The 27,348-nt window shown below is 45.4% G+C and overlaps 1 protein-coding gene across 40 annotated transcripts in view; it reads right to left on the reverse strand.

Annotated features, from left to right (window-relative positions):
* SORBS1 (sorbin and SH3 domain containing 1) overlaps positions 1-27,348 on the reverse strand; it is a 275,655-nt gene that overhangs the window by 168,980 nt on the left and 79,327 nt on the right. For 2 of the 40 annotated variants that reach the window (XM_050959933.1, XM_050959931.1), the window contains exon 1: positions 19,478-19,606. The exons of the other annotated variants lie outside the window; for them this stretch is intronic. The gene's annotated coding sequence lies outside the window, so the exon portion shown is untranslated. Of the gene's footprint in view, positions 1-19,477; positions 19,607-27,348 lie in introns of those variants that run through there. 40 annotated transcript variants of the gene reach the window in all.

Consider the following 27,348-nt stretch of genomic DNA (forward strand, 5'->3'; position numbering starts at 1 on the left):
AAAAAGCTGGGTTCAGTTGACAGATTTCCCAAGGAAATGCATTGTGCCTTTTTAAAACAAATTAGCTGAGAATGGTGACAGATCAGAAGCATTGGATATTAAAGCACTACTCTGGGCCTTCTCCAAGGCCCACTGAAGTCAATGCAGCCTCTCTGTAAAATCCACAGAATGATACGGGCAACTGCTTCCCCTCACTGACCTATCATAAGGAGGCAGCTGGGGATTCTGCAGTGGGTCTAACCTCAGCTGTGCCATGGAGGCCCTGTGTGTCCGTGGGCAAGTCACTTTTAATGTCTCTGTATCTCTGTTCTTCCCTCATCTGTAAAAGGGAGGATAATACTACCATCTTCATAAGGCGCTTTGAGATCTCCAGCTGGTAAGCACCATGGAAGTGCTGACTGCTACTAATATGCTTGAGCTCTTTTGGAAGCCACCTCCGGGAGGAGACTCCAGGAGTTCAGTCACTGTGCTCATGCCACATTACGCCTCTGCACTGAGTCCTACAGAATGTGCCAAAAGTTAGAACCGATCATGACAGATTCCAGCTCACTAGGAACTAGACTGATTCCAGCAACTCACTTCAGCAGCAATAACCTTCAGTCTCTTGATTTGTGTCAAATTCTGGCTGGCTGACCCTGAACTAAACGGTTCCGAGTGCTGTTCTGAACTCCTGGAGTTATCCAGTCCCCAAACTGCAGCCTTGAACTTCCCAGGGTAGGAAAAGAGCGGAAATGGCTGGGCAGGGACAGTAAGCCAGAGAAACAGCTCAGCAATCAAACTGAGAAAGGAGAAGCATGTCCATAGTTCCTATGGACAGGAGAGCTACCATCACAGCACAGAGAAACAGGTTTGAGGGCCTAATCATTCTTAAAATGATAAAGTGCTTCTATTTTCACTTGGGAACAATGGAAGTAAAACAGAGAGGAAGGATGTGGTTAAGGCATCAGATTGGAATTTATCCCAGCTCTGCCACAGATTCCCTGTGACATCACGGCCAAGTCACTTAACTCTTGATGCCTCAGTTTCCCCACAGTAAATTGAGGCTAATCCTACTTTCCTCCCTCCTAGGGAAAGCGCTGAATGGAGAGCGATGCCAAGGTTATTTAACTGACTCAACTTCTGGAAATCAAACCAGCCATTTCCATAAAGTGAGACTCTAGCACAGTGAGATCTGAGGAGTTAGAGATTATGGCATTTTGCCATGGAGGAGTGCGCTGGGTGTGGAGCTGCACTTCCCCAGTAGGGGCACAGAGGGCTCAATTTCCCCTAGCTCCCCAAATCACCGGGCTAGTGCCCTCATTGCACCATCTCTTGGAATGGCATAGCCTGCTCCCTCTAACTCTGTGGGCTGGTGTGCATTGGGAGCCAATGCTCTGCTCCTTTTGGGGTGGCTTTCGTCCCTGTTGATGCATATAACAGCAGAGTGGCACTCCCTTGAGTGCAGGGGTGCACTTGTCCTGGCTCCTGTGTGGGAGTGGGGGAGATTCGGGCACTCACCTCTACTCTGTGCACCGCAGTATGGGCTGGGGGTAGCCTGCCTGAAGCCAAGCTGGTTTTCATCAGCGTTCTTCAGAAAGCAGAAGGCGAATGTCAGTACAGGAGCGTTGTTTACTGAGCACAGTATGTTATAGAAACATCTTTTAACATGGATAATTATTGCGTGGAGAGGCATCATTTGACTATGAATTGCTAGTGACAGGTGACAGTGCTGTTGGCAATTAGTCTGAATTGCCATGCAAATTGTTAGCAGCAGCCCTTAAACAGATAGTGAGATCTGTTAGGAGAATAGCTGTGGAAGCTGAATGCACCATTACCTACAGAACTAGCTGTCAGTGCTAAATGTCAGAGCTACGCAACTGGGAGGATCAGAATGCTGTTTACCATAAGGACTACTTGACATCTTAATAGATTTCCCCAAACAAAGACAACTTAGCAACCCCAGACTCCTATCTCTTACATCAACAAGTCACTTTTTATTTTAAACATTGCTACCACGACTTACTGTCTGTATGGGATGGTGATGAACATGCAGAATAGTGGTCTTGCATCAGTCAATCCCCAGCAACGCCAGCATGATAAGCAAGGTGAAGAGGAAACATCAGAACCAAAATACTTAAGCCTTATTTAGTCTCTGTGAAAGCTGGAGTATAAAACCCTGATTTACTGCCAAGTCACCACTTCTGGAGTTGCTTTCTGATGGAAGTATCTACAGAAATAAAGTGATATAACCCAGTCGTAAATAATGAGAAGCAGCTCTGAAATAGACCATCATGGCAAATGGAAACTATGCCACTGCAAATGGCACGTCTCTGACTGCATCACAGGACGAGTCTTGTTAGCACTACCAAACCATCTGTGCTTCTCATTATGAAGCTAAGTGCGAAGCTGACGATAATAGTGAGATTTTGAAATTCTGTAGCACTGGCCAGCTCAGGATCTGTTATTGTGAAATATGAGTGTTGCCCCCATTTTATTGATGAAGAAGCTGAGGCAGGAGATATTGCAGTGACTTGTCCGAAAGTCTGATGGCAATTCATTGGCAGAACTGTGAATTGAACCCAACTCGCAGTCATTTACTCTAACCACTAGACCATGCTGCCACCTTTGATAAGAAGAGGAATTCTGTATACACCTCTACCCCACTTACCGCGTTAAGGTGAAACCGTGTTATATTGAACTTGCTTTGATCCGCCAAAGCACGCAGCCCTGCCCCCCTGGAATTCATGTTATATCGAGTCGCGTTATATCGGGGCAGAGGTGTAGTTAGTGAACTCTCTAGGGGCTCTGTTTTCCTGTGGATCGAACGCAGCTTTGGGTTTCATGTCTGCAATCTGGATCCTAGGAGCTGATTAACATGCTGAGAGAGTAATGGTTAGATGCCCTTCAACTAAGGCACTCTCTGAACATGCCTGGAGAAGCGTGTATACACAGCATGATAAAGGGACTGGGTATAGTCACCACTCCACTAAATCATTAGCTTGAACCTAGTCCAGGAGTAATCAAGAGTCATCCCCAGGTAATGGCTGTTTCGTGTCCCACACGAAACTGCATCTCATGTGAAGCTGGTTCATACGGGTCAGGCTGCTCTGAATGTTGCCTTTCCACCAAGAACTCCACAGAGTTTCCCCATCTTGGTCTTTGCCAGCTCTGGGAGTGTTTCCCCTGGGAATCTCAAACTACACGGATATGTTTTTTTAATAAAGGTTTTATTAGGACAGAAACCAGGGGTAGGGGGGAGTCACATTAGAACTACACAGACTGTGTTTACACATCATTTTTTCTTCTCAAAGTTTCCCATGCTGGCTACCCCTGACCCAGCTCCACTGTGCTGGCCATAATGGCCATGCTACTGTTGGCCAACTGCCCGCATTTTAACTAGCCTGTCACCTACCCTGAGCAGAACAGGTCTAGATGATGTGGTGGTTAAAATGCTGGTAGCCAGCAATGCCCTTCTCTACACTAGTGCTCCCAGTAATGCTAGTGTCTAAGCTAGTGTCAGCTCAGAGTGTTTAAGTCACTTGAAAATGGGGCTTTGGCTCCTAAGTGACTTTGCCACTTATGAAAGTTTAAGCCAAAGTCTAATACAGATTCAGTCAAACTTAATCCTGACAGGTACAGGCTTAGGGAAATATACTGCTCTCTCATCATCCAACTCGCTCTCCCTAATTGGCAAGCTCAGACTCCACTTGTCAGTCTTTCAGATTCCATCCTTGAAGGAGCTCCACTGACATCTTCTTATCAGAGAGATTCCCCCTTCCTACCTTGAACAACTATACTCAGAAGGGTTAAGTCCAGTGTGCTGTCCAAATCCCATAATGCCTAATTATTCTAGCTAATTTAATTCCCCCTGGAAGTTTCACTCGGCAAAATTTTTCCTGGCTTCCTGTCCTAGAAACTGTAATGTATTGTTTGCTTTGCATTGTTAGGGCCAGAGCCAAAGTCCACTGAAGTCAACAGGAGACTGTCCATTGATAACAGTGAGCTGTAGATCAGGCCCTAAAACAGCAGGTGCCTAATTCTCATTGACCATCAAAAAGGGCAGCCTATATAAATGTAGGACCCCCAGAATCAGAATTGTTTTAATCTAACCTCCCCTCCCCAATTCCGCTCCAAAACTATCAATGAACAAGCCAAAATGCTGTCCTAGTTCCAACTGACACATTCTCAGACTAGAACTGCCAAATTTGATTTACAACTTTCCGCATACAAAAAGGTGGCGTTTGACTCCCAATGACAATGTTACATATTGTGGACCTGAAATGTTTATGGCATGAAACTCTTGGCTTATCAATGTTTTTAAAAAATTGGAATTTGCTGCCAGCTTCAGGTTTTATTTTATTTTTATGATCCACTACGTTTCCTGCCTTCTTCCCACCAGTACAGAGACTCAGCAGTGCTCAGCAGCATCTACGTTTTCCTACAGAGATATTGCAAAATGTGGATGGCAAATTAACACACGCTGTGGGGCTGTCTATATTATAACTCTTAATCAGTGACAGACTTGGCTCTATCCACACCCAACACTGCTGATTCACTGTTAGTAACCATGGCAAATAACCATGGATCACAACCTCAGCTGGCAAATGGTTGTTATTCTGTTACCAGGTCATAACACTTAGACAGGAACTCCTAATCATTTTTATCTATGGAGTTTGCCAGCCCTCCTCCTTCCCATCTCAATTTGTAATTGGTCTTCCCAGAGTTTTTTGTTCTGTGAATTGTCCTGCAGATGCAGAATGAAATAGATTTCCCCCCATATGTACTGATGCACATGCAGTTAACTAGCATCAGTATGGACACACAAACATAGCTGCCAAATGGTTGTGGTTTGTAAAATAAGAAGTTGTTTGGATACAGCTCGACCACGTTTGTTGTAACTACAACAGATGAGGAAGCCAACTCCAGATGCCAAGCACTGCCGAATTTATAGCAAAGACAAGGTTAGTGCAGAATATTTGGCAGAAGCAATATGAATAAAAAGCCAGAAGGGTGGCTCAGTGGTCTGAACATTAAGTTTGGAACACCAAACACCCTGAAATCAGAACATGAAAGTCCAGCAAAGTTGATTCAGCCCTTCATCACCCCAAGACATACACAGTAACCTGTGTGGAACACAGTGTGTGAGTCTTCAAATGAGACTCTGGAAACCCAGCATCCTTGTCTATTAAGACATTAAAGATCTCATGGCCCTTTCAGAAGAGCAGGGGTTTGCCCTTACATGAAATTTGCCCTCCTCTGATTGCCCTTGCAGCATGCTGACCGCTGCCTTCAGTCCCAAGAAGTGGCTGCACTTCAGTGGTACTCTGTAGTTTGAGACCTGAGGAATATTAACTTTAAAATATTATTGTTGATTAAATATAATGCCTTTAATATGTGATACTTTCAGACAGGCTGCATGGCAAGTCAGAGTTTGCACAGGAGTTCTCTCTGCTGGAGTAATTTAGAACTCTACACATTTATTGGAAAAGTGCTGAATTACTCAATTCCAACCTGTTTTACTGCTCCCAAGTTATCAAACCACTGTGGTCTTTTCTTACTGTATTGCTGTCCACAAATAGTCAATGTTATTATCTGTATTTAATGTGCTGTAGTGGATCCTGTTTATGCCAGTGTTAATAGAGATGGAATATGCCACAAAGAGAAGGAAATATAGATTAAGTCCAGGAAAGATTTATGTATCTTGATTGATCCTAGCTCTGCCTATGATTTGAACAAAGTAGAAATGAAATAAGACATTTCCTCAAGCTACATTTCAGATCGATGTTACTTTTGTGCCACAACTGTTGACCCACTGAAACAGCAGAAGATGTGCATGTTCTGTGCTTCAAGACAACCCAACCCTACTGGCCTCCCTCACCTCCTGCCCTGCCCTGACACACACAAAGAATGGCTAGTCTACAACCTGCTCTCGCAAGCTTGTACCCAAGCAAACAGCCCTTCCATGCATAATCCCATTAACATTAATGGGACTGCTTGGGTGAGTAAGGACTACTCCTCTGAGAAAAGAATCAGGCCATCTGTTAGCTGGTTTGTTTATGAGGAGACCATAACTATATTAATCTACACCTAATATAGTGGCCTCTTTATTTATCAAACAACTGTCTCTGATCAAATAACAAGAAAGCCTTAAAATATATTTTTATTTACTTCTGCCAACACTTGAATGCAAATTGAGAAACATTACCCTAAGGTACACTGCAGAGTATTAATTTAAGCTTTAGTCTGTCAAACAGTAAGAGGAAAAAGGAAGTTAATTTCTGTAACAAAATGCTCCATTATCAATCTGCAAAATGCATGTGGCAGTTAGAGAGTTATATCTTTGTGAACTTTAACAAGGATCCGTTACGAAATGCCGTGGGCAATTGGTAGATTGTTATAATGTTATGACAGAACGTAATTGGCTCTCACTAATAGTCTTGTGATCTATAGTATGGTTAACACGAGACAGGATATCACTCAGAATGATGCAGTCTAGCATTTCAGCAATAAACATGGTGTGTTGGGTTCTATATTAATCTTCGATACTTGCATATGATTAATAAAAGTAAATCACTCCATTTAGTACAGTTCCTCAGAGGGATATAAAATATCTTATGAATTCTTCACTGAACAGCTAATAAGTTAGTCCAAGTGAATGACGTGAGCAGGCACTTACATGGCACTGGATATCGTCAAAGGGCAGTACAAAAATTCATTAATCCTCACCACAGCTGTATGAGAGAGGCAGGCATCATTTGTTCCATTTTACAGATCAGGAAACAGAGACACACAAGATGGGACATCCAGAGTTGTAACCAACTGATCCCACTGAAGTCAGAAGTAAAACTCCCAGGGCCTGATTCTCATTTGAACGGAGGCTCTTTAATTCCAGTCTGGCAGTGTAAAGGGCCCAATCTTAAGGCTCCTTTAGTGACCTGAGTGTAAATAAGAATTAGACCTCCACTGATTTCAGTGGGAGCAGAGTTTGGTCAATGCTCTGTGCTGTAGAAAATCCCACCCAGAGTGGTTAAGTGTATGGGCAGTGGGTATCATAGGCAGGGGGAGGCTGTGCCCTGCCCACATTCCACCCCCAGGTCCCTCCTGCAGTTCTCGGTGCTCTGCCCTGGCCTGGCCAACACTAGGCTGGCTGGAGCTGGCTGGCCTGCCTCTCGCAGGGACTCAGGGAAGCTGGCGCTGGGGCCGCACTACCCGCCCAGCACTCGGAATGCGCCACTCAGCCGCCCTGTGCTCTGGGGCTGGCTGCCCAGCACACTAGGGCTGGGGTGGCTGCCTGGCCATCTGGTGCTGGGGGCTGTGGCCGGGGCACTCTGGGCTCCTGCAAGGGAGGGGCATGAAAGGGGAGGGGAGAGGTGTTGCTGTGGGCACAAGGGGAAAGGCTGGGGGCTAGACTCCCCCAGTGGCCGGGTTAAGTGACTTACCCAAGGTCACGTGACAGGCTAGGCAGAGCCAGCATTAGAATTCAGGAGTCCCTGCCTGACATTAACAAGCTCTCAATTACAGTACCTGCCTTAAGTGTTTAGAAGTTACTTGCTAGTATCAGGGCTCTGCCAACTGCATGTGAATTTGTAAATTATTTCACAGGTTTGTTTACATATAAATGTCAAGATACATTAAGCCATGAGATAGTAAGGGCTTAGAAACTTCTGCTGACTTTTCAGACTAACATGGTCAGTAATAGGTGCTGTAAACACTAAGTTGCAGTAAACAGATAAATGGATACAACTGCAAGCCAATTGGGGCCAACATACAAAGCCAATTATATTACCTCACTTATTGCACCAAACTAGTGAGTAAAGAGACAGCAATGAAGCATGGGGAAAAGACAAGTGAGGTCTGGGAAGCCATGGGGGAATAGTGAGAAGGTTGAAGGAGCCCCATGAAACTACACAGAGATATGCCCATCTTTCTGGCTTTCCTTGACTTGAATGTTGGGGGAGGTTGGCTTCTATGTGTTTAGAATTTGTTTCAACTGTGATCATATATCACCAGAAAGCTGACTGCAAGAGCAACGCTCAATCAGGGAAGAGAAACATAGAATCATAGAACATCAGGGTTGGAAGGGACCTCAGGAGATCATCTGGTCCAACCCCCTGCTCAAAGCAGGACCAATCCCCAACTAAATCCCCAATGGCCCCCTCAAGGATTGGAAGTACAACCTGGGTTTAAGCAGGCCAATGCTCAAACCACTGAACTATCCCTCCCCCACAGAAGAACTGAGGAAATGAATCCACAACCTCAAACATATAATGCAGGCACTCTGCCACTGATCTACATCCCCAGACCAGTCTAGGTTGGCTTCTATCTGTCTAATCAGCATGGCAGATCTGAGCATGTTATAATCACCATGTGCAGACATCACTTACTTTGATTCGCTTCCACCCTCATGGTGTTTGGGAGTGGCTTGTCTGTGAATACATTTAGTAGCTGCCAAAGCAACTTGTAGAAGAGAACTGAGTGGCTATTGAAGAAAGCCACCCGAGTTTGTCTGAAACTCTATCATTTAAATAAATAAACCCGCACCACTGGTTACACTTTAACCATGTATGGAAGTTTTTCAAGACTTGAGTCATTAAATTCTACTGAGAATAAAAACTTGGCAAATAGGAAAGAAAAGCATTTTAAACTGCTCTCTAGAAAACCACCCCCCTTGTTCCCCTCGGAGTTATAGATGAACTGCCATGGGTATGCAGGAGGTGATTCTGGTTCTTTAGACAACTCCATAAACTTAAATCATACCCAACATGTACAAAAGCAGTGAGAATACAAATTATCACATTAAAAAAATGTGGGAAACTTTTTGATCTTATTAAAAAGCCTTTTAAAGTGGTAGCCTTGTATGTTATCTACAGATGAACTTCCTGCAAAATGTTCCACCCCTGCCAAAACCCATGGTATTTTTGGATAGTTTCTTGTTTACAATCCCTCAGCCTCAGTGTGTGGGGAACACTGATCTTTTCCCATTTATAGGAGTAGCTGATCACATGAAAAACGCTAGTAGATTTTAAAGTCACACTCCTCTCTTAAAGCACATACCGTGTTGGGGAGAACATTTATGGCAGGTTTCCTCTTCCCTATGAAAAGCAGACATTTTAGAGTAAACAACACTTTGAGGAAAGATCAAGGATGTATTAAATATTGTGTGGGAACTTCAACAAGGACATGACATCACCTGCTGTCTCCAGTGCAAGCACGTGGGACTAAACAGGGTCAATTTCCTGTTCTTGATTATACTAGTAAAGTATTTAAACAAGCTGTCTTAGACAAAACAAAATGTCAATGGAATTATGTATTTTTTAATTCATCTATACACGGATTTACTAATGAAATCATTGTCCTGGAGCCCATGTAAAAAACGACCTTGCTGGTGAGGATTGGATTGAAAACCCTTTAATATATCCCTAAATCTTGTTGGGAGTGAGAAGCATTGCAAATGAACATGATTAAAGATGGTGTTTCCTTTCTAATGATAATTCTCTAAGGCTGTCAAGTATCAGAGGGGTAGCCGTGTTAGTTTGGATCTGTAAAAAGGAACAAAGAGTCCTATGACACCTTATAGACTAAGGCCACGTCCATACTACAGAGTAAATTCGAAATTAATAAAATCGGTTTTATAAAACAGATTTTATAAAATCGATTTTATGCGTCCACACTAGGGCACATTACTTCGGTGGTGTGCGTCCATGGTCCCAGGCTACCATCGATTTCCGGAGCGGTGCACTCTGGGTAGCTCAGTAAAAGAATGGGACCAATAACTTCGATTTCCGTCCACACTAACCCTAAATCATTTAGGGTTACTCCTCTCGTTGAGCAGGAGTACAGAAATCGATTTTAAGACCCCTTAAAATCGATTTTAAGTGCCTTGTAGTGTGGACGGGTACAGCGTTAAATCGATTTAACGCTGTTTAAATCGATTTAACGCTGTAGTGTGGACCAGGCCTAACAGATGTACTGGAGCATAAGCTTTCATGGGTAAATACCCACTTTGTCAGACACATTCTATAAAGTGCCACAGGACTCTTTGTCTCTAAGACTGGGGATTTTCAAAGTAGTCTAGGGGCAGTATGATCTACTGGATGGGGCACTGGGCTAGGACGCAAGAGACCTGGCTCTGTCACTCTGGGGGTGGAATGGGGGGGAAAAGGGATAGCAGGGGGAGTGAGGGGAGCGACTACGACAGGTTGGGGGAGGACAGCCAGCTTCTGGCTGGGAAGGGGCAGCCTGGTAGTTCCCACGGTCATTCCTATGGTAGTTCCTGGACAGCTGATGGCCTGTTCCCTGTGCTCCCCCATCTCCTCCTTGGCAGCTGGCATCCTGTGCACCAATGCCTTCCTTCCCCCATCCAGGTGCCAGTACCCTGTCCCATTCTCCACCCCACCTCAGCAGCTAGAGCATATGCTCCTCCTCCCCTATAATGGGTGTCTCCATCAGGACCCAGGTAGCTTAAAGGCAGAACCAGGCTGGGTTGGGGACCCCAACCTGCTCCCTGCTGGCCAGCCCAATCTTGTGCACTGAGGTGGCCACTCCAGCCCCTCTCTGGATCCCATTCTTATCTCTCACACACACACCCCACATGTGCAGGGGGAAAATATCTGGGTCCTAACTGCACCACAGAAATCATTGGAGGGATGGAAACCTAGATCTTCCCCCACAATGTTTTCATTGCAGGGTGCTAGAACCCCTCACCCCCTGGTTCCACTGCCACTGACCTGCTGGTTGACCTGGGCAAGTCACTTCCCAGCTCTGTGACTCAGTTTCCCCATCTGTAGAATAGGGATAATGATACTGACCTCCTTAGTAAAGCGCATGGAGATTTGCTGATGAAACACACTAGATAAGAGCTAGGGGTTGATTATTACTGAATTTCAATGGGAGCTGAGCACCTAACTCTTTGATGCCACTTTGAAAGTCTCAGACTAAATCTATTCTGATCCAACCATACAAGCACTTTTCAAGCATCTTTGAGACCCAAACCACAAACTCTGTAGCCCCAGGAACATCAGCTATCAGCACTGTGGCCAGATACCACTCTTATTTACTCCAGTGTCAATCCAGAATAACTCTGCTGGTTTAAAATGGAATTACTCCTGATTTTAGTTACACTAGTGTAAACCCAAACTATGGCCCTGATCCTGCACCCTTATCTGTGTAGGTCCTTGCACCTGCTGGAAGCCCCACTGACTTCAACCGGGGGAGCCTGCACTACCAATTGCAGAATCGAGGTCAACAATTCAGACACAAAGACTTACATGACTAAGGATTCCCAAGTCCGTCCTGCTTTCAAATATCAGCATTAGTTATTTTAGTTCTTGCATTTTTTCCTCTACCCTTCTGCAGCACTCAACTTGAGATAGCATTAGAGAGGAAGGAGAGAAAATCACACCACCAAGTTTCAGTTAAACTTCATGAGAAAACAACACCTTCTTGTGCAGCTTGTATATCTTGTCCAGAAGAAGATATCTAATTAAAGACAGGTAATGTTCTGCTCTTTATGGCATGGAGAATATCAGCTTTCTATATTCATTAAACAGCTAGTGACACATCCTGGATAACATCCCATTTTCAAACACTTATACATATAATATTCTATTTTACTGTGCCTCCTTTTCTTACCATGTAGGACAACACTGATTTGCCACTACTGCTTTATTTTTCTTCCTCCTACATCAATCTTTTTTCTGCCACCACAGTTGATTGTCATGGAGATGATTACTACATCACACAGAAAAGATCAGGACACTAAATGAGACCTAGCATTCAAAGAATTTTTAAACAGACAACAAAGGTGACCTCAGCATTGAGGTGAGTACAGGTCTGGATCCTAAGGCAGCAGCCTGGGAGGGTTTTGATTTGTCACAAAAGTAGGCTTCAGAGGCCTATTTAAGCTTCATGACAGCCTACTAAGTCCTTCTAGAGTTATGACAAATTCCTAGGAGCCTGAATGCATAATTCTTGGAAGTCAGATCCCAACCAAGTCAGAGGCTGGATGGGATTTCTTGTTTAGTAGGACATCCCAGAATTCTGGGCTCTGGGGAGTCTTTAAAGAATCCAGATGGAACCAGCCGATTTTAGTGGGATCTACAAATAAGTTTTTGGTAAGTTAAAACTTATTCATGTGCTAAATATTACTCCAGCCTGCTTAGTAGAGTACACATATCTGTACTTATTTCCATTGCTGTTTACCTTTAAAAAAAATCTACACTCCCATTTTCACTAATGCTTGGTAACAGAGACAAGCAGGAAAACATATCATGTTTTCTAAATAGGCTTTTCAGCAGGACTTCAAGTAGTCAATCAATAGTTCGAACACACAAGAGGACATAAAAACCCTGAAGGAATCGATTTTTATTATTAATTATTATTATTATTATTTATCTCACAGCAGCGCCTAGAGGCCCCAGTCAAGTCTGGGGCTCCATTGTGCTAGCGCTGTATAAACACATAGTAAGAAACAGCCCTGGCCCTGAGTCATTTACAGTCTACCCAGACCAGGCAGACAGAGGAAGGGTTAGTACCTCTGTTTTACTGATAGGGAACCGAGGCACAGAAAGATTACATAACTTGCCTGAGGTCAGACAGGAAGTCTGTGGCAAAGCTGGGAAATAAACCCAGAGTTCCAGTCCAGTGCCTTAGCCACATGGCTATCCTTCCTCTCTGTCACAGGGTGACAAGGGAGCTGGGCTCATCCCCATGTGTGCCTAATTATCTGTCTCCCAGGTGATGTGTTTGGGCCTGACATGACAGCAACCCCTAGTTGACGCCATCTATAAGAGGGAGCATGTGTAGTCAGTGTGACGAACTGGGAATGTTCTTAATGTTTTCTCTGAATACGGTGTTGGTGCCTCAGTGTCCCCATGGCAGTTCTTAAGTATCTGGCAGAGCAAAGGGCCAGTGCACCTAAATGCGTGACCCTCTGTCTCCTAGCAACTGATGGCCTGGGCCCCTCCTCTGCAAAGGTGCCAGCCGAAGGTGTTGAAAACAAAAGGATCAGGTGACCTCCTCGCCTGGGAAAGGGGCTGAGCAGAAAGAAGGGGGGGGGGTTGTTAGTCTGGAGCTGGCTGGGGCCAAGGGTGGAGGGCAGACCTGGGGGTCTGGCTCACTGCCCCCCAGAATGGACCCAGCCGAGGGGTCCGGTTCGCTGTATCTACAAGCTCTGTTTTAGACCCTGTTCCTGTCGTCGAATAAACCTCTGTTTTACTGGCTGGCTGAGAGTCACGTCTGACTGCAAAGTGGGGGTGCAAAACCCGGTGGCTTCCCCAGGACCCCGCTGGGGTGGACTCGCTGTGGGAAGCGCACGGAGGGGCAGAGGATGCTGAATGCTCCAAGGAGAGACCCAGGAGGTGAAGCTGTGTGAGCTTCTTGCCCTGAACAAGTCTGCTCCAAGGGAGAGGAGGCTCCCCAAAGTCCTGCCTGGCTTGGTGGGGAGCAGTTCCAGAGCATCGCCCGGTGACTCCGTGACAACTGGTGGCAGCGGCGGGACGTACTGCACCCCATGAATGGCGCTGCTTGCAGTAAGTGACTGGGGAGCAGTAAAACAAAGGAGGGATAATGAGGACCAGGCATGCTGAAGGCTCAGAGTGGGACGGTTTCAGGGGGCGGTTAACCTCTGGGAGTGTGTGACCAGCGAGAAGGACTGTTGGAGTAACAGGGTCCCCCTGAGGACTGCAGCCAGCAGTCTCAGGGGCGGAAGAGCTTGCCGCTCGACCCTGGGAGAGAGAAGGATTTTTGCAGTAGCAGGGTTCCCCGGGGGATTGCAGGAGCAGTCCCAGGGGCGGAGGAGTCTGCAGCTCGACCCTGGCAAAGAGGTGGTGATCACGAGAAGGGCTGGCACACCAGGGGTTCTTCCTGGAAACCATGGGGGAGCCAAGAGCACACAGGCCTGTGAGTCCAGAGCCACTTGGGATCGATGAAGTGATGGCCTATCACCATCTCCTTGAGAAGGACATTGTGATCCTGTGCACAAAGAGAGGGTTACGCATGGGGACATTCACCGAGGCACAGTTAATCGTGCAGTTGGAGGAGAAGCACCGCTCTGAGGAGCAGATTCCTGGCCCAGATGGGGCTACAAGAGGATCTGAGAGCAGCTGGAGCATCAGCCAGGCATCCCCGGGAGTCTGGTCCCCAATCAGACGAGGGTCTTCACGATTGGGTTCCCCATCAGGAGATTGGAGACGGATGGGATGGGAGCAGAGCCCGAGAGAGCGAGAGGACCGTGAGAGAGAGCAAGAGCCCGAGGAAGAGCTGCAGGAGAAGCAGCAGCAGCGTGGACTGGTGATGGTGGATCAGAGAGACATAGGGGGCTGCCCAGGGGTTAGTGGGGAAACACGCCTGCGGGGGCGAGACCCTGGGACAGAGAGAACTGTGGTGGTGCAGCCCCAGATGCTGAGGGACTGTGGGACCTGGGTGAAGTTCCCTGGGGTGAAGCCCCTCGCCCTGCCTATGGCCCAGATCCCTGTGCAGACACAGGAGGGGTTGGGCTGGCTGGTAGTTGGGGTTCTCCAGGATATCGGCTGGGAGGCCCTGTTGGGGGGTGACTGTCTCCCCATGGGACAGGATCCAGGCCCCGCTCCTGTAACGGCCGAGGGTTTGAATTCAAATCCAGGGAACCAATTGGCTAGGATGGAAATGGTCAGTGAAAATGCAAATGACCTGGCTGGCAAGGGGGAGGGGCTGCAGGGCTCAGGATACCTGCCTACCTGTAACCAGCCCCCTGGGGCTGAGTGAGAGGGAGAGATGCTCCCTGCCCCCCTGCACACCGGAGTGGGGGCTCACGCTGGCTCTGATGCTGTGACCAGAGCAGAGAGCTCGCTGCCTGCCCCCACTGGGACTGCAAGGGCAGCGCTGAGCACGGGGGGAGCTGAGATCCCAGCTGAGTGGGGGGACACCCGGGCAGGGCAGGTCGGCTGCCAAACAGGTTTGCCTGGTCCAGACGTGCTGCTGGGAAGTGATTACACAGCAGGGAGGGAGCTACCAGGGACAGGGCTCAGGGTGGCTGTGATCCCAGGCCCAGCCAGCGGGAGGGAGCAGGTCCCACTCCCTGCCCCAGCAGCTGAATCCCAGACCGAGCTGCAGAAGGATCCCTCCTTGGAGAAGCTGAGGGAACTTGCTGGCCACAGCGCTGCAAACCCCCTTGGGGAAGGCTGCAGGGACAGAGTCCTGCAGGAGAAGGGATTCCTGTACCGGGAATGGGCTCCCCAAGGGGAAGTAGAACTGGGGGGAATCGGAAGGCAGCTGGTGGTGCCCCAGGAATCCACAGGGTTCTTCCTGTTCGAGCTGCTGGATGGGAGGAGAGTGAGGGGACCCCTGAACCTGAAGAGGGAGGATTGGATGAAGAAGGGGGAAGACCCCCTGGGGGATCTCTTCCCTGAGGTGGGAGACAATCTCCCCATCAGGTGTTCCCCATTCAGAGTCACTGGGAAAGCAGCCCAGAACCTGGAGAGAGAGGTCAGGGACATGCTGGCTTTAGATGGGATCCAGCCGTTTTACAGCCCATGGGCCTCACCCGTGGGGCTGATCCCCAAGGGAGACAGGATGATCTGGTTTTATGGGGGCTATCAAAAACTTAAAGCCATCACAGTGTCTGATGCCGACCCCATGCCTAGGCCTGGGGAGATTCTAGAGAAGCAAAGGGCGATGGAGAACTTGGCCCGGGCAGACACTGATAACATGTGCATCTTTAGCCAGACCTGGGAGGAACAGGTGTCCCAGGTGAAGAGGGGGCTGGGCTGCCTCAAGGAGGTGGGACTGACATTAAAAGCTGGAAAGTGTAAGTTGGGGATGGTAGAGGTGTTGTATCTGGGCCACAAAGTGGGAAGCGGCTGTCCAAGCCCAGAGCTGGCCAAGGCCAAGATGGGGGCTCTTAACCAAAAGAGCCTGAATTGCAGCCCAGAGCTGGAAGAAGACCCCGGCCCAGTTTGAACCCCAGGGATATTGGGGTAGCAAAAGGGTTCAAGCCGCATAAACCTTCCCACATGCGGCCTGCAAGTGCCATCAAGCACACTCGACCTCAGGGAGGGCCTGAGACTGGACTGTCCTGGTGTAACTCACACCAAGGGATGGGAGAGATGCTGGGGCATCCATGGGAACGTTGGTGGGTTCGAACTTCCCCAGGTCACTGGCTGGAGTGACCTCGCTCAGTTCGGCCTCGAAGGGGGGAGAGATGTGACGAACTGGGAATGTTCTTAATGTTTTCTCTGAATACGGTGTTGGTGCCTCAGTGTCCCCATGGCAGTTCTTAAGTATCTGGCAGAGCAAAGGGCCAGTGCACCTAAATGCGTGACCCTCTGTCTCCTAGCAACTGATGGCCTGGGCCCCTCCTCTGCAAAGGTGCCAGCCGAAGGTGTTGAAAACAAAAGGATCAGGTGACCTCCTCGCCTGGGAAAGGGGCTGAGCAGAAAGAAGGGGGGGGGGGTTGTTAGTCTGGAGCTGGCTGGGGCCAAGGGTGGAGGGCAGACCTGGGGGTCTGGCTCACTGCCCCCCAGAATGGACCCAGCCGAGGGGTCCGGTTCGCTGTATCTACAAGCTCTGTTTTAGACCCTGTTCCTGTCGTCGAATAAACCTCTGTTTTACTGGCTGGCTGAGAGTCACGTCTGACTGCAAAGTGGGGGTGCAAAACCCGGTGGCTTCCCCAGGACCCCGCTGGGGTGGACTCGCTGTGGGAAGCGCACGGAGGGGCAGAGGATGCTGAATGCTCCAAGGAGAGACCCAGGAGGTGAAGCTGTGTGAGCTTCTTGCCCTGAACAAGTCTGCTCCAAGGGAGAGGAGGCTCCCCAAAGTCCTGCCTGGCTTGGTGGGGAGCAGTTCCAGAGCATCGCCCGGTGACTCCGTGACAGTCAGTCATTGAGGAGGAGGGATCCTGCAAGAATCCCCTGCAGAAGAGCCAGGTGGGTGGTAGGACATGCTGGGAAGTCTGGGGAGAAGGCCTAGAAAACAGCCAGAAATGGCTGAGGCAAGACCAAGAAAAGAGCTGTGGGAGGTTTCGCCACAGAGCCCCAGGGCTGGAGTGGGACTGGCAGAGGTCCCCTGCCCAGAGAGAGCTGGGAACTGACGTCTGAGACTTGAAGGAGAGGGAAGCCCTGAAGAAGGGATCAAATGGACTTGCCAAGCTTTGATACAGGGTAACAGGGGAGCCCTGGAAGAGGGCTACCAAGGACACACTGAGTGAGGGTGAAAAGACTTTGTTTTCTTAGACTTTCTGTTTACGCTAAGGAGGGAGGCTGTGGCCAAATCATACAGAAGTTCTAGAATCCACCCTTTTGAGAAGAAACTGAGGCACAGAGCACTAGGTACTAAATAATATTGTCACATTGCCTAACTTGTATCAATCTCTGTGGTTAGAAAAACAGTTCAGTGTCTCCTCAGGCACACCCACCAAATAAAGCCCTCCGAGGGGTCTCCTCTTCATTTAGAACCAATTAGCTCATGAGATATTTTCAATGATAAATAACAGAAAATAAGCCTTAATTTATTTCCATTCTTAAATCAGTAAAGTGTGTATATTAAAGATACCTAGTGGAAACATTCAGAGCAAAGGCGGTCATGAAATACATAGGGTGAGATCTTTAGCGGCAACCCAGATCATGTGAATGAAAAAAGGCACTTTTAGACACTTTTGCATCTACTTGATCCTTGAGCCAGTGTAACTTAAGCCTTGTTTTCACTACCAAAAAAAGCGTGCTCTTAACTCACAGTAAAATCATAGTAAAATCCCAGTGAAGATGAAGTAGTTTGTAGCTTCCACATGAGTTAGCACATTTCATTAAAGCCTATAGGCAGTACCTGGGGTTTAACCTGACCTGCTAACTTGCATGAAAATGACAAACTGCCTCCTGTTACTTTGAGTTAGCTAACCAAGTTAAGAACACACTTATTTTTTCCTAATGAAGACAAAGACTTAGAGCAGCCTCATGGCTGCTCTACGTAATACATGGGGCCTATGATCCCAAGGAGCTATTCCAGCAGCTGAGAATTCCTGGACTGCAAAGTCAGCATGGTCATGTCTTTTGTAGACCAAAACCTGGGAAGGATTGGCTTAGAGCTGGACATGTGAGCTCTATGCCATCCAAAGATGGGGAAAATCTTACTTCGGCAGGTCCACTGGGCTGCCAGCTGCTTTCTGTTGCCAGAGCAGCGCAAGGCAGGCAGAACAGGGCTGAGGATCCAGCCCAGAGTTCTAATTTCAGAGTCAATGAAGGTATTAAACACAAACCACATACATGATTTTAAACCTGAAGAATCAAAAATCTGCTCAGTCATACTGGTGTAAATCACTGAATCTGGAATCACTGAATTACTCAGGATGTAACCAAGAACAGAATCTAGCCTTAATACTCTTTAAAAAACTTAACTCTGCTATGAGTGATGGATGTGAATCACCAAGTTGGGTCTAGCCATCGATGATTCAGGGTATAGCTGTGAAGTTCAGAACCAGATGTGAAGTTCAAGAATGTCTGGATCCCTGATTTGGTTTCAGCTCCTATTTTCTATCAACTTGGGACAGTAATTTTAGCAAAGCATTTGAAAAACAAATCACTCTTAAATGGCTACAAATTGAGCTCCTCTTGCTTTCCCATGTTGTACAATATTCCTCAAAGGCAAATGCTGTTATCTAGCTTGTAAATAGTAAGATTTCCCTTCTATTGCTAATAATTAACTTGCATTTGCAGTTACATACAGAGGGGCCCTGTTCTACTTTTGATTTGTGGAGGTTCATTTATGTAAATTTAACAGAGCTGCCTTTTTGAGAATGGCACAGCCAGGAATGTAGTTCTAACAAAGTATTTCAGCAGATCATTTAAAAAAAAAGACAACCTGCTACCAGAAACCTCCAGCAAAATGTAACCATAGATTTATTTATTTTTTGGGCTGCTTCCCAGTATTCCAGGGGGAATTCTGCTATTTGCTGAGTTTAGCAAATGCGATCTAACACTGAAGGAAAACCAGCAAAAAGGAACACCACTTTCACCATTTTCTCGGTTCTGTTTAGCATCAGAAGGTACTTAAAGGAATGGGAAATTTTCTGGTTGATATAAAGTTGAATTAAAATCCAAAAAGCAGTGGCTCTCAGCACACAGAAGACAGACTGATTAGACAAGTGATCAACACACACAGGATAAAAATCACTCAGCACAGTCAGAACCAATCTAAGAGATGGTAGAGCTTAACCTTTAAAGTCTACTCCCTTTGGAAACAAGGTCAATAATGTTTAATATATCACATTTAGTGTTCACAATGTAAAGAAAATCAACATGTTCCACTGCATTTATATAGATCCTTTCAGACCAGGATCTCAAAGCATTTTACAAAGAAGGATCATGATTATAAATCATGCAGAAAAGATGTTTACAGTGAACAGGGAACACATAATGCAGTAGTTCAAACAAAATTTACCTCCAAAATCAACAGAGACTCCAAAATTATTTATGCTGGAAAACCTAAAAAAGGACTGCAAAGATTTTAGATTTTCAGTTTAAATACTCACTGTGTGAGGCTAAAGGCACATCAGACTGAAATCCAGGGAAATCAAAAAAAGCTTGTACCAAAGAGCTTAACCATCAAGAACATGACGAAGCCCTTTCTTTGAACTGTCCAGCTATAGGTATTTACTCATTTCACACAGGCAAAAAGCATGACACACTAGCAAAGCCTTTTATGTGTGGGTGCCAGAGGGGGAAGCCCTTCCCCGATGGTTTTAGTTCAGCCCACTCATTAAAATACAAAGTGAAAACAGCTGCTGTAGGAAGGAAGAGGATGTCCAGACTTTTTCTCCTTAAATTCCTTGAGTATAAAATGTTTCATTGTGGAATTCCAGTAGGCAGAAAAATCCAGTGGTTTTAAAGCTTTGCTTTATAGTCTCAATCACCCTCTGTACTCGGTTGTAGAAACTGTATCTAAGTTATCTCAGAAATGAGTTAAGTGTAACATCTTGAACTGGATTGGAAACAATTTCCATTTTCAAAATAACAAAGTATTAGGGAAAATATGAACCTAAAACATCTCCCCATTCCAAATGATTTTCTCCAAATGTGTTACAAGTGTGTGTGCTTTTTCAAACTACATCCACATGAAATATAACACTTGACCTGTCTATAGGGTCTGCCAGCCAGAGAGTGCCAAGTACGCTACAAAAGTCAATTAATACATACAAATACTTAAAATTGACAAGTGCTTTTCATCTACAGACCTTACTGCACTTTAGCTTCACAATACCCCTAAGGAGAAGCTGTGGGTATCAGTATGCCCATTTAATAAATGGAGAAAAACTCCTAAGGTTACCAGCAAAAATGTCAAAAGATGTTCAGAGCGGCAAGGTGGGTGAAGTAGTATCTTTTATTGGACCAAATTCTGTTAGTGAGAGAGACAAACTTTCGCACTACACAGAGGACAGGACCTGATGCTCAAAAGGAGAGCCCTGCAAATCTGTGGCAATCCACTTTACATCCATGGGATCCAAACCCAGCATCCAAAATGAGCAGCCACTTTTAGAAATTTAGCTTTAAGTGACTATGGGTTTGTCTACACTGCAATCCAAAGTATTACTGCAGCACAGGTAGACATACTCATGTTAGCACAGCTAACAATAGCAGTGAAGATGTAGCAGCTTGGGGCTTCAGCACAGTCTAGGAATGCAATATGTCTCCAGGGTTCCCGGCATGCTTGGACAGTCCACGCTGATGACACAGATACACAACTATGATTAGCTGCGCTAGTGCAGGTATGTCTACCCAAGTTACAATCACACTTCCAGCTGCTGTGTAGACATACCCTCTGTCAGGCAAAGGGCCAGGCCAGATATGAGAATATAACCCAGTGGCCCAGTCCTGCAAACACCTATGCCCATGAGTAACTGCAAATGAATAAAGTTACTTATGTGTATGTGTACTTGCAGGATCAGATCGAAGGAGTCCTGCTCTAACTACTAGACCACACTCCCTCTCTGCCTGTTATTCTATATGTTAACACATTTTGGCAGTGAACTCTGTACTTGCAACAAAATTATTTTAAATATATACATGCCTTTTTTATATTATCAAATGGTCTGGAGGCTGATCTAAACTGGTGGGGGGAGTCAATGTAAGATACGCAACTTCAGCTACAAGAATAGCGTAGCTGAAGTCGACATATCTTATTTCGACTTACCTCCCGTCCTCACGGCGCGGGATGGATGGCCGCGGCTCCCCCATCGACTCCACTTCCACCTCTCGCCCTGGTGGAGTTCCGGAGTCGATGGGGAGCACAGCAGGGATCGATTTATCGCGTCTAGTTGAGACACGATAAATTGATCCCCGATAGATCAAACACTACCTGTCGATCCAGTGGGTAATGTGGACGTACCCTAAGGTAGGTAGACAATGGCTTGTTAATGGCTGTTCCCCTAGCAGCAATTAGCTAATAGGTACGTAAAAATTATTGTTTTTTTAATAAAAGACATCGAAAAAAATCCATGTAAAGAGGCCAAGCACTCAAGACATTACAAAATCCAAAGGCAAGGCTTTGTTGGTTCAACAGCTGGTATTAATTATTAGTTAGAAATAAGATGCATTTATGCAAAACGAGGCAATCTACTGGATTTATTCATCATGGCTGTGAGAAAATTAACCACCAATTCCTCCACTGATTCTGAACTGACTGGTTTCATAGCTGTACTTTTGTGTGTGCTTAATGTTTCCTGCAGGTCTGAAAAAGTATGCAAAATATTTCAGTGCAGGACCTTTGTATGGAAGTAATAGGAAATAAATGTCTCCCTTAAGGACTCTAGCTAGTACAGAACAGGGAGTCAGCTTTGATTCATAGATTTCTGGACCAGAAGGGGCAACTGTGATCATCTAATCTGACCTCTTGCACAGCCCAGGCCACAGAGCTGCCTCTGCAATAATTCCTAGAGCAGAGCGGCAGTCAAAAAAGCGAATAGGATGTTGGGAATCATTAGGAAAGGGATGGATAACAAGACAGAAAATATCATATTGCCTCTATATAAATCCATGGTACACCCATATCTTGAATACTGTGAGAAGATGCAGTCGCCTCATCTAACAAAAGATATATTGGAATTGGAAAAGGTTCAGAAAAGGGCAACAAAAATGATTAGCGGTCTGGAACAGCTACCACATGAGGAGAGATTAATAAGACTGGGACTTTTCAGCTTGGAAAGGAGATGACTAAGGGGGGATATGATAGAGGTCTATTAGATCATGACTGGTGTGGAGAAAGTAAACAAGGAAGTATTATTTACTCCTTCTCATAACACAAGAACTAGGGATCACCAAATGAAATTAATGGGCAGTAGGCTGAAAACAAACAAAAGGAAGTATTTTTTCACACAACACATAGTTAATCTGTGGAACTTCTTGCCAGAGGATGTTGTGAAGGCCAAGACAGGGTTCAAAAAAAGAACTAGATAAGTTCATGTAGGATAGGTCCATCAATGGCTATTAGCCAAGATGGAAAGGGTTGGTGTCCCTAGCTTCTGTTTGCCAGAAGCTGGGAATGGGCGACAGGGGATGGATCACTGGATGATTATCTGTTCTGTTCATTCCCTCTGGGGCACCTGGCATTGGCCACTGTTGGAAGACAGGATACTGGGCTGGATGGACCTTTGGTCTGACCCAGTATGGCCATTCTTAAGTCAATCTGGATTTAAAAATTATCAGCAACGGAGACTTCATCACAACCTTGGTAAAGTGTTCCAATGGTTATTTACCTTTATTGTTAAATATGTGTACCTTATTTCCAGGCTGAATTTGATGACAGAAGGGATTTTACGGGTGGGAGGGGGTGAGGTCCTTAAATATATTTGAAAGAGGATACTGATTAATTATTTTTCAGTTATTTCTGTTTCCAAAGAAAAGGCCCATCCACATTGGAATGGAAGAATCCAAGCTAGAGATCTATACTGTTCTCCTTGTTAGGCTTTTTTCACATAAAAAAAGGGAATTCTGATACCATATCTGCCTGTTCATTTCTTTAAGCTGCAAAAGAGCCTGACAAAGAGGAACCTGGAGTTCATAAATCCTAAATGGGCTGGGACCACCCTGATATGTCTCCACAGCAGCTGGGGGAAGTCATTCCCAGCTCAGGCAGACATACATGTGCTAGCTCTGCTCCACTACAAATAGCAGTGCAGCCACAGGTGTGGCTCAGGCTAGCCATCCAAGTACAGTCCTGCCCAGCCCCCTATGTACCTACTCAGGTGACTAGATCTCATGCCCTACAAGCAACAGTTGTGATCCCTAAAAGCAGGTGAGTGGCAGCCCCATTGGTTTAAAACAGGTGGTGTTGCTGGCTGGACATTTTCTGCAAAGGGCTTTATGCTTAGGTCTGAAATATTCCTTTGGGAAACTCTGGGCACTTCAGAGCCGTCCGTATTAGCAATGCTCCACTTCCTAGCCTGGAACCACAGAATCCCATTCCCCTCCCGAATCATGGGAGCAGGGAGACCGTAGGACCCTGAGGTTCTTCCTCCACTGTCTTTCCATCCATCCATCCTCTGCCTCCTTTCTCCTTCCCCCATCCCAAATACCCACAGTGAGAAAAAATGCACAATGAACAGCATCTTCGAACCCTGCTTGACACATTCTCTTTTTCCTGCGCTTTCTCTGCCTTCTCATCTTCTAACTCAGGGCTGTGACTCTTTTTTTTTTAATGCCAGGATACACTGTAAATCATGAAGAGGAATCGCTAGGGGCTCAGGGGAAACGCCATAATTCTTCTCCTCAGCTGCAGCCAATCTTTTAAAATTAAAGCTCTTATGGTTTGCAAGTCAGAAGGCATTAAAGAAATGACTGATAGAGAAGTTTCTAGGAAGTCACATACATCAAGTGCAGTGGTAATGTAGATATCCAAACAACTGCCAAGGGTCACTCAGATATTCCATTTATTACACCAGTGAAAGTTCAACAAACTCATGTGACTCACTGCAAGAGGCTTTCTATTGTAAGCAGCAATTCCACTTTGTGCAGCAACCTTGTCGAGATCTCCTAAGCTAAAGCAAAAAGGGAACAGGTCAGTAATTGAGGACCCCTAGATGATGGAGGACTCACCAGATTCAGTTAGTGACAGCTTCCTTTGAAGCAGGCCTGAACCAGTGCTCCTGCAAAGAGCCTCTGAACACTGTGTGGGGTATATGTTGGATGTAAAATACATCCCTCCCCCTAGTTATCACCAGGGCAGCTGAAGGCCTGGTCACACAGACTTTAGCATGGATTGAGGACACTCTTAAAGCAAGTTCATTTCAGCAGCTGATGCCAGTGCAGCGCCTCACAAATAGGTTCATTTCGTGCTCTGACGTGCTCCTGGGACAGATCAAGAGCAATAGTTATATGCAGGCAAGTCATTGGGATTCTGGTGTGCCACCTGCACCACTCAGTTTGCCCACCTTCTGAGGCATGCTTGCGCTTCCTGAGAATAGTCAGTCCACTCTGGCTAAAGCTGAGGTTACAGTATAGCCACACTCCATCTCCCAGTAGATAAGGCAGCATGGCATTGAGATCCTGGTCCAAAGCCCACTGAACACCAGGAAAAGGCTCCCAGTGACATCCATGGGCATTGGGTTGGGCCCTAAGAGGAGTTTGTACTATTGCAGTTTGTTGAGCGCTGTTTGCCATTGAGGCTAACCCATTCCCCTCACCATTAAATAAATCTGCATTTGTGTTTACATGGCCTGCACATTGGCTCCCTAGAGGTGTGGAGGGTGGTATTATTATAAACTCCATGATCTGAACTCTCATGCACTAGATGACTGTAGACTAGTAAAGTCTGAGGAATTGTAAGATGCCACAATCCTGACTGAAGAACAGAGAGAAAAGAATCCAAGACCCAATTCAGCACAAAGAAATCCCAAGGATTTGTCATTTAACAAAACACAGTCAGAAACTTGTGCTGGGACACTGCTGTGTGCCCTAGCAGTATATGGTTGAGGTTACCTTTTTGAGTGTAAAGTCCTCAGGTTCCTGTGCACTGGCAGACTGCTATACACATCCATGGTGCCATACAAATGGCTAGAGCTGCTTGAAGTTTTTGACCAAACCAAACTTTCTTAACAAAAAAGGGGAACTGAAAACACATTTTTATGTGGGGAAAAAGCATTTGGTGATTATTTATTTATTTTTAAAGGGTAATTTTGGAATGAAGCCAAATCAGTTCTTATTTTGTTTCACTTCAAATTAATTGTTTTTGAAAACCGATAAGCATCAGTTTTGGAATTTTGGTTGGTTTCTTCCTTCATAGGTCTAGAAGACTGTAATGCCTCTACATTTTCAGGTACCACCACTTAACTAATATTCACAAGCACAAATAGTAGCCCCAAAGAGGCAAACCAATCACAACCCTGCTTTTTAAGCTCAGCATCTCCAGTCTAGTCCTGTGTTTACCTTTTCATCATGAAATATACCAGTATTCCTTTGAATGTCCATCCAACAGAATCCTACAGTAGTGTTACATTTTCACAGCACCCTTCTAAACCAAAGAAGCCCTTGTGCAATAGAGACAAAGACAAACCCCACCTCTTACAAATAAATTCAACAAGATCCCTACAGAGCAGACAAGCCCTCAAATTTTCAGGATTTATCAAGAGATCCATAAACTGCATGGAACTTTATGGGCCAGATCTCCAGCTGGTATAGATCAATCACTGAAGTAAATGGAGCTTAGTGGATTGACACCACCCCCTAAATCTACATCAGAGGGCTGAAGGCCTGACACGGCTCTACCAAGAATCAAACCTGTGGTTGTATAGACTCTAGATATTCTAAATCCAGCGCTCAGGCCATTAGGCCATTACACCATCCCTCCCAGTCAACCCCCTTTGAAAGAACACTGTTGAGAGAAGTTTCTCCTACCAATCAAGGTAAACTTTCTGCTACTAATGATGCCTTTATTCTCATCTCCAAAGTGCACTCCACCTGTTTGAAAAACAAAAACAATGTAGCGCATCAATACATTCAGTACATTTTCCATCTGTGGATGATTTCTTTCAATTCTCATGGAAGCCATCCCAGCACTGCAGCTCCTCACAGAATTATTATGGAAATAATAGAGCGAGTTTCACTATAATAGTTTGATCACAGTAATGCCTTTTTTGCACCTCACACTCTGAGGTGCAAAAAAGGCATTATAGAAAGAGAGAGTTCAGACCATAATTGTCATCTGGATTGAAGCGTAGAAAGGCTCCCCACAAGTTCAAAGGGCAGAAAAGACAATTGGATATAGTGCATGGTTTCATTAGGGCTGTCAAGCAAATAAAAATATTAATCATGCGATTAATTACACTGTTAAACAATAATATAATACCGTTTATTTAAATATTTTTGATGTTTTCTACATTTTCAAATATATTGATTTCAATTACAGCAAAGAATACAAAGTGTACAGTGCTCACATTATTTTTGATTACAAGTATTTGTACTGTAAAAGAAACCGAAATAGTATTTTTCAATTCACCTTATACAAGTACTGTAGTGCAATCTCTTTATTATCAAAGTTGAACTTACAAATATAGAATTATGTAAAAAAAACCCTGCATACAAAAATAAAAACATAACATTTTAGTGCCTCCAAGTCCACTCAGTCCTACTTCTTGTTCAGCCAATCACTCAGACAAACAAGTTTGTTTACATTTTCAGGAGATAATGCTGCCCACTTCTTGTTTACAATGTCACCTGAAAAAGAGAACAGGTGTTCACATGGCACTGTTGTAGCCGACATCACAAGATATTCATGTGCCAGATGTGCTAAAGATTCTTAAGTCCCTTCATGCTTCAACCACCATTCCAGTGGACATGCATCCATGCTAATGAAGAGTTCTGCTCGATAACAATCCAAAGGAGTGCCGACCGACATATGTTCATTTTCATCATCTGAGTCAGATGCCACCAGCAGAAAGTTGATTTTCTTTTTGGTGGTTTGGGTTCTGTAGTTTCCACATCGGAGTGTTGTTCTTTTAAGACTTCTGAAAGCACACTCTACACCTTGTCCCCATCAGATTTTGGAAGGCACTTCAGATTCTTAAACCTTGGGTTGAGTGCTATAGCTATCTTTAGAAATCTCACATTGGTACCTTCTTTGCATTTTGTCAAATCTGCAGTGAAAGTGTTCTTAAAATGAACACGTGTTGGGTCATCATCTGAGGCTGCTATAACATGAAATATATGTCAGAATGTGGGTAAAACAGAGCAGGGGACATACAATTCTCCCCCAAAGAGTTCAGTCACATATTTAATTAACATTTTTTTTAAATGAGCATCATCAGCATGGAAGCAGGTCCTCTGGAATGATGGCTGAAGCATGAAGGGGCCTACGAATGTTTAGTATATCTGTCATGTAAATATCTTGCAAATGCCTGTTCTTATTTACAAC

Source organism: Gopherus flavomarginatus, chromosome 6 (genome assembly GCF_025201925.1).
Source record: "Gopherus flavomarginatus isolate rGopFla2 chromosome 6, rGopFla2.mat.asm, whole genome shotgun sequence".
Lineage (NCBI taxonomy): Eukaryota > Metazoa > Chordata > Testudines > Testudinidae > Gopherus > Gopherus flavomarginatus.